The following is an 8963-nucleotide window of genomic DNA, read 5'->3' as shown; positions in this document are numbered from 1 at the left end:
GTACATTTTTATATTATTACTTTCCTTTTTATATTGCTACTATCAGCCATCTATTTTCCAAATCCCATTTGTCATCATCTCCCCATTGTGTTCTAAAGCAATTTTACCAATCTGACGAATGCACCTCAGTCGAGGGCATCGATAAGATGCATGAGAGACATGTCCTAACTTGTCCTTTTTTATCCGCAGCCTCCCTCAGGTGTCTGCCTATTTATCGGATTACTTGCCTATTTATTCATTGGATCAACGATCTATTTACCTGCATCTGTGCTTAGTGCTATTCAGCGCTGCACTTGCCTACTGAGATCTACTCAACTCTACCACTTGGCGCTATCGGCATTGCCCGCCTATTCGACAGCCCACCTGTCAAGCTATTAGGTGCGATGTCCCTATAGATTCAGATCTGTGTGAGACGTCATAGCTACGCCAACCCTCTGCAACTCACTGGACATATCCTGTCAATTACGCTGCCCACGGCAGATCAGCTCTGCCCGCAGTAACCTTGTGCCCACGGTAGCCGGCCACCCGCCCTACTCCACAAGAACTATATCACCGGCGTCCCTCTATCCGCTAGAGCGCCACCCCCAGCTGCGACATCAACAGGACAACCAGCTAAGTCAGAGGACAAAGTGACATACTCTCTTATTAGGTGCAAGAGTGATGATTAGACCTAGTCTTATTTAGAGATAGATGCAAACCCTCCCCCTTTTCATTCTTATATGTATATTTATGTAAATAAATATTCTTCATTTTTAACTTTTGTATCTATCTTTCATTGCTTTGTCTCGTTGCGTGTCTGCTCCCGATTCATATGCTGATAGGTTGGTGTGTGATAGCTTTAAAAATAATCATCCCCTAGACATTAAACGCGCCAAACACACGTCACATCTCCCCACCTGTCACACCTACAAACTCATTTGTCTTTTTTTTTCTTGGTATCTGATACCCAACATTTTTCTGTAGCATTTACTCTTAAAGGCTTGACTTCTTCTTTCAGCCTAAGCGTTCAGTGTCCAACCTTCACAACCGTAAAGAGACCACTAGCGAAGAATACAGCTTTAATTTTCCACTGTTTGCTCATGGCAGCCTATGCCACTAAGCTTAGGCGGTTTTTATCTCTTTTTTTTTTTATTCTCCATTTCTTGTTATGCTTGACCCTTAGGTATTTAAATAAGTCAACTTCTTATATTTATGACCATTTATGGTCAAGCTAGGAGTAAATCCTTCTAGAGTTTCTATCATAATAAGCTCCAGAAATATTTTGATAAAGGGCTTTGATAACATCAATAATGTTTTGTTTTTTTTCAATGTTGAACTCTCTCACTTGCCACATGCCAAACCCGGTCAATGGTTGTTTTTTTTTTTAAAGTCTATGAAGTTGAATACCAGTTTCATTTGGTGTTGAAGGCATTTTTCATTTAAATATTTGTTCAACAGCGCTTCTGCCTACTCTGAAGCTGTATTTTCTCCAGAAAGAACCTCCTCGGCTCTTTTCTTAAGTCTGTATAGAGTTATTCTTAGCATTATCTTGCTCGGATGACTAATCAGACTAATCTTTCTCTAGTTTTGTGCATTGTTTCATGTTTCCCTTCTTGGGCAGTGAAATTGTCCTAAAACTTTTAGTCATATGTGAGTTTTAAAGGTTCTGGTGGTAATGTTATCAATTCCAGTCAACTTTCCACCTTTAAGTGATCTTATTGTTTCCTCTCCTCGCCAAGGTCTCTGTTGTCCCAAGGTGTTTTGTTGATTAAACTGTAGTTGGGATTTATCTCTTAGTTATATAGATCTATTCTGCCCACCTTTTAAGTACACCTGCGTCTTCAGTTAGAACAGTTCCATCGTTGTTTTCAATCACTGTGGTTCTAGCTTGTCTTATGTTGGTCAAAGCTTTTAATGTTTGCTTTTTTTTTTTCAAGCTACTATCGATTATAATGCACTGGTCACTGATCCATTTTCCTTTTGCTGATTTCATTTTCATTCGTATTTCTTTGTTGATTGAACTGTATTCTTTTGGCAGCAAGGGATTAACCTACTTTTTGTTTTACACAGCTTATGTCAATTCACTCTGTCTGTCTATATGGTAAAAGTTTTTTTTTTCACTTTTCCCATTCTTAGATCAAGTTGAGACCTTGCACAATTATTCATTGAACCTGACTAGACATGAATCAATAATAATAAGAAACAACAACAATTAGTTAATTAATTGTTGGTGATTAATTGTGTTGTTTGATATCAAAATAAGGCAAACAAATGCTACTTAATATGAATGTCGATGTATAAAAAGATCTTATTCCCTAATTACGTCTTGTCACCTTTTTTCTCCCACTTCCCATTCTTGGATCAAGTTGAATTTTTTGCGTAATTATTCATAATCGATGACGATCCGCAAATCAATCCAAAAATTAACCAATTAGTCAACAAATTAGTATTAATTAATTTTGTTTTATATAGCAGAAAGGGACTAAAATTTGTAATTAGCGATTCTTTCCCTCAGATAAGCTTTGTTGTTTTTAAAAATCATTCTTTTTACTTTTGCTTGTTATTTCTCTTCCTGCATCACATAAATCAAGAATGTCATTTGTGACTCATGGCTTAATTTTCCTTCGCTTTATCCCTAGGACCTCAGAGGCTGACTATATATATATAGTGTAATCCTATCAGTAAGTGAGTCAATATCCTCGTGTATAAAGCTGAGAGCTGCACATTTGACTCCACTATGGCCTCAATCAATCCAACAATGTTTGGGTCTTTGAAATTTTAATGTCGTATTTAATGCGCGGGTTCGTAGACTTGCGATTCTTTTTTAATTTCAATTTCACAGTCATCAATGTCATGATCACTGCCAATGTCAGCTCCAGGGAAAGTTCTGGTTTTCTCAAAGGAAATAGGATATAGTCGATCTGGTGGTGTGTGTTTTGTTATCTGGTGCGTACCACGTAGATATTCTAGATGGTTTGTGTAGGAATAAGGTGTTAGCTACATTGAGTTTATAGTTATCCTAGATGGTTTGTGTAGGAATAAGGTGTTAGCTACATTGAGTTTATAGTTATTCTAGATGGTTTGTGTAGGAATAAGGTGTTAGCTACATTGAGTTTATAGTTATTCTAGATGGTTTGTGTAGGAATAAGGTGTTAGCTACATTGAGTTTATAGTTATTCTAGATGGTTTGTGTAGGAATAAGGTGTTAGTTACATTGAGTTTATAGTTATTCTAGATGGTTTGTGTAGGAATAAGGTGTTAGCTACATTGAGTTTATAGCAGATTGCAAACTCTAAGAGCCTCATTCTTGTGACTTTAGTTTCTCCTAACCCAAAACGCCCAGTAGGTTCTGCCCATTGCTCAGATGCATCCTTTCCAATCCTGCCATTCTAGTATCCCATAATAATGAAGATATCCTTTTTCAGAACTTCTTTGATGCAGTCCTCTATTTCATCGTAGAAGTTCTTTACTACCTCATCTTCATTATCGGATGTTGGGACATACACTTGAATAATTGTTATATTGAGAGGTCTAGCCCTGACTTGAATATCAATTATCCTGCTGTTAACAGGTTTACAGATTATAATGCTGTGATGAAATGATAACGACTAGAATACCAATAACATGGCTTTATTCGACAAAATTAGACTACAGTAAACAGTGAATGAAACCAGCACGTCTAGCATACCACTGATGCAGTCAATACACACACACACACTGGACATGAAACACACACAATGGCCATGACCTTCAGACATGCTGGACGCACGCAGAAAATCAACTCAGTTACACTACAAATGCAGATAGCTTTCTCTTTGTGGACTATAAAACCAACATCGTGTTGATGGTTCCTTTCGTCGCCACTGAACCAGATCTTGTGACTTTATTTATATCTTTGAAGTCCGCGAGTGAACTCCTTTACTTTGTCACATGAATAGAGAGTTCTCACATTCCATGTTCCAATAACTGTGCTCATGTTTGATATATTTATTGTTTTAAGGTGTGTCTCAGTAGCATACTTTTTGTTTCTAAAACCTTGCAACACCTCAGCAGGAAGCGCTGTCAATTTTTTTATCCGGGTCTCGACCGATCCGGCATGGTTTTGAATGGTTTCGTCTTTGTCATAGCATTTTATTGGGTTGATTAAGTCTTGGTGGCACCCATTTCCTCTCCAGGACCCTTTTTTCCTTGTGGTTTTCTCCCGAAGATGGAAAGTCTTACATGACTATGATGATGGTTTTGGTACGCCTCGGGTATTTGATGTCTCCGGTAGGCCTACCTACGATATCTGGTGGTGTAGAATATTCGTGTTACACAAATAACAAACTAGTGTTTAAGAGGGAAGACATATTAGGAACTCCATTTATTACGTAAACACAAGCGGTGTTGCACTGACGCGCTAGTGTGCAAATGTACATATAATACTATTATGTTACATCTCTCTTCTTTAATTCAGAAAATCTATTTATCAGAATAACTAACAAACTAGTCAACTAAAAAGTCAATTCACAAATCAAGTCTCTTGGGTTTGTTAACTATTCTGCCTGAGCGTGTTACGTAAGGTTCATTTGGTCTAGAGGTGTTAGAAGAAGCAGTGTGTAGTGGCGGCTCAAAATCTAGTGTAGTTTGTAATCTTGGACTCTCTAGATCTAGTGGTTCTGGTTGTTCTGAGATGTCATCTGGAAAGTCATAATTGTTGTCAAATCTGTTTGCTTTCTCAGAAGACTTTCTGATGTGTTTTCTGTTTCTTCTGTAGACCTTATTTCCACTTTTGACATTATATGATCTAGGCTTAGAATGCTTCGAAACTACTGTTCCTGGTTTCCACTTAGAATTAAGTTGCATTCTGACTGCCGTTCCGTCTTGTAGTGGATTATGACTCTTAACTCCTTTCCTCTTATCATAATAATGTTTCTGAGACTGTTTCTCGGAGTCAAAGTGTTTCTTCACCACCTTGAGATCTGGTGTCTTAGGTGTGAGTATTTCCTCGCTAGAAGGTAACAAATTTCTGGGTCGGCGTCCCATGAGTAATTGTGCTGGCGACAAATCAATATTACTCAGTGGAGTAGTTCTGTAGTCTAATAGCGACAGAAATTTGTCTTCGCTTTTCTTCCAAAGTTTCTTCACTGTTTGAATAGCTCTTTCAGCCTCACCATTAGAACTCTGAAAATGAGGACTCGACATTTCATGCTCTATTCCGTATGATTTACAGAAGTTCAGGAATTCCCTTGAAGCCAACTGTGGCCCGCTATCTGACCTTAACCTTCTAGGTATTCCATGGCATGCGAATATACTCTTCATTGCTTCGATGATATCTGATGTGGTTTCCTGTGACAGTTCTTTGACATCAATAAACTTTGAGAAGTAGTCAACTAGAAGAACATACTTTTTACCCTCAAAGTTAAACAGATCACACCCAACCATGCTGTATGGAAGGTCTGGTGTCTTGGTAGGCATTAGCGGCTCTGACACATTTTGATTCTGATGTTCAGCACACCTGCTACAATCCCTAACTGTCACTTCAATGTCTGCATTCATGCCTGGCCAATACATGACTTCTCTGGCTCTCTGCTTACACTTGACTATTCCTAAGTGAGACTTGTGAATCAGATTTAGCATGTATTTACGTAAGCTTGGTGGCATGACTATTCTCAGACCTTTGTATATAATACCATCCGAAGTTGATAACTGGTCTCTTGAATCCCAATATGGCCTGACTTCAATTGGAGTCTCGCTTCTTGTGTCTGGCCAACCAGTCATAATTACTTCCAGAAGCATTGAAAGTTCCTTGCTTGTACAGTCTTTAATTTCACTGTATTTCGAATCACTTACAGAGATCATATGCACTGAATCATCTGTAAATTCACATGTCTGTGTATCAGTATTTGGTAGATGTGCACGAGAAAGTGTATCGGAGATAAACATTTCCTTGCCTTTTCTGTAACAGACTTTCAGATCATACCACTGTAGTCTTATTAGCATCTTCTGTATTCTCATTGGTGCTGACAATAGAGGTTTCTTGAAGATTTGCTCCAGAGGTTTGTGATCATTATAAACTGTTACTTCTTTACCAAATATGTAGCAGTGAAATTTGCTTGTACTATACACAATTGAGAGCATTTCCTTCTCAATTTGAGCATATCTTGTTTCTGTATCTGTGAGAGCTCTTGATGCGTATGCAATTATACGGCCTTCCTGGAGTAATACTGCTCCCAGTCCATCTTTACTTGCATCACATTCTATCTCTACGTTCTTGTTGACATCATAATATGACAAAACTGGAGGGTTTGTACAAAGATGTTTCAATTCTTCGAAACTCTTGTTTTGTTCATGATTCCATTGAAATTCTATATCATCTTTTAGAAGCTTTCGTATTGGAGCATCTGCTTGACTTAGATTAGGAATAAATTTTGCTAGGTACTGAATTAAACCTAGAAATCTTCTGATTCCATCTTTGTCTTGAGGAGCTGGCATGTCAATAATTGCCTTTATCTTTGCTGGATCTGGTTCTAAACCTTTCTCTGACAAGATATGACCCATATAAGGTACTCTGTTTTGCCTTATCTTGCACTTATCATAGTTCAGCTTTAGATTGTACTCCGTTGCTCTTTGCATGACTTGTTTCAAAATGTGATCATGATGCTCAACATCTCTACCAGCTACTAGAATGTCGTCTATGATGACATATGCTCCTTCAATTCCTTGAAGCATTTCATCCATAATTCTTTGGTAAATTTCTGGCGCTGATTTAATACCAAAAGGTAATCGTAACCATCTATATCTTCCCAGAGGTGTGTTGAAAGTTGTGAGAAATGAAGATTCTCTTTCAAGCTTTATTTGCATAAACCCTGACTTGGCATCGAGAACTGAGAATATCTTCGAATCTGGAATATTAGTGATCACATCTTCAATAGTTTTCATCGGGTGATGTTCCCGTCTGATTGCTTTATTGAGATCTTTTGGATCAATACATACTCTCACTTTGTCATTCCTGAACGAAACAACCATGGAGCTAACCCATTCAGTAGGTTCATGTACGGCAGTAATAAATCCATCAGCTTGCATTTCTTTAAGTTTTTCTTCAACTTTATTGTGTAGAGATGCTGCTAAGCGACGTGGTGGATGAATAACTCCTTTAGCATTTTCCTGTAACTGAATCTTGTATTCTCCTGGCAGTGTTCCAGTTGTTTTAAGCATTTCAGGAAACTCTCTTTGTAACTCGTCTTCTGCCTTGGATTCTATGCTGTCAATCCGTTGTAGTAGTCCTAAACATTCTGCTGTGTCACCACTCAAAATGTTCTCTTGACTAATGTCTACTACCTCAAACCTTGCTTTCACCTCTTGGATATTATTTTTCAAAGGTAGCACTACTGCTCCTAAAGTCTTAATAACATGATTAGAGTAAGACTTGAGCGACTTTGCAGAATAAGCAAGTTTTACTTTGTCTTTGAGCTTTTCAAACTCTGACTTGACAAGAATGTTACATCTTGCACCAGTGTCGATACGAAAAATTAATGTCTTGCCATGCACGACTAGTTTTACAGTCCACTTGTCTTCGACGACATTGATGTTCTCAATATTACCCTTTCTATACTGGCTACTTGCAGTGCTAACAGGTATAATATTTTCATCACTGTGACTGTCATCTTCTACTAGATTGACGTTGCGTCTTTTTCTGCACATTTGAAACCAGTGGTTTTTCTTCTTGCAGAAATTGCATGTGGTTCCTATTGCTGGACATTTTCCCTTTTCGTGGTTCTTGCCGCATTTACTACATAATTTATCTGAGTTATCTTTAGACTTCTGCTTCAGTACATTGTGTGACTGTCTCTTGATTGCTAGAACTTCTTGGCCCCTAAACATTTTCACTTGGCTTTGCGACATCTCATATTGTTGTCCAATTTCAATAGCCTTGCTAAGGGTCAACTTCTGTCCCTGATCAAGTAGTCTTAATTGTACCTTTTCGTGTATGACTCCACTAATGATCAAATCAATAAGTATATCATCTGGATCATCATACTCACAGTCCATAATGAGAAGCTTTAGGTCTTTAACAAAGTTATCAAAACTTTCTCCTTCTACATGCTTTCTCTGATGTGCTCTAAATCTAGACACTCTTTTATTTTGTCTTGGCCTTATGTAGTCTTCTATTTTCTTTAATAGAAATTGCGGATCTCCCTCTTCACTATCAGTAATATTTAGAGTTTTGTAAACTTCACGGCCCTGTTGACCTATCCACATTCCCAGCCATCCGGCTTTTTGTTTACTATCGGCACCAGCTAACGGTCCTTTGAAACAAAAGCTCACGTGCTGTTGAAATCTTATAAACTCTTGATACAGATCTTTAGCATTCCAATTCAAGATTGGTTGCTCAAAATAAAAAGAAGCCATTATTAGATTAATAAAAACCTTTGTCTGGACAGCTTTTCAAGTTTTATTCTGACACCATGTAGAATATTCGTGTTACACAAATAACAAACTAGTGTTTAAGAGGGAAGACATATTAGGAACTCCATTTATTACGTAAACACAAGCGGTGTTGCACTGACGCGCTAGTGTGCAAATGTACATATAATACTATTATGTTACAGGTGGGCCTTTTCCTATCCACCATTTGGGGAGGCGCTCGATTGGAGAACCAAAACTCCACTGAAGTAATAATATTTAAATAATATTATTTAGAACAAAATCTAACTAAAAAAAAAAACGTCTTTTCACTGGCAATCTGGAGTCGTCTGTTGTACTTAGGACCGTTGATGACAATGCTGCTTATCTTGCATCATTCACACTGAATGGCCAACCTCATTCCACCGTCACCAAAGAAAATCATATTTCGCAATGACAAATGATAGAAGCCTATTGACTTACAATATTATTGTATTGTATTATTATGTCTCATTATATACCCAATTATATTTCTAAGAGCTTATGGTCATATAAAGTCTAAATTATGTAGGCCTACTGGTCTAATATAATTAGAATTA

The sequence above is a fragment of the Biomphalaria glabrata genome, chromosome 5, assembly GCF_947242115.1.
Source record: "Biomphalaria glabrata chromosome 5, xgBioGlab47.1, whole genome shotgun sequence".
Classification (NCBI taxonomy): Eukaryota; Metazoa; Mollusca; class Gastropoda; family Planorbidae; genus Biomphalaria; species Biomphalaria glabrata.
The sequence above is the reverse complement of the archived record's forward strand: the minus strand, read 5'-3'. Positions refer to the sequence as shown.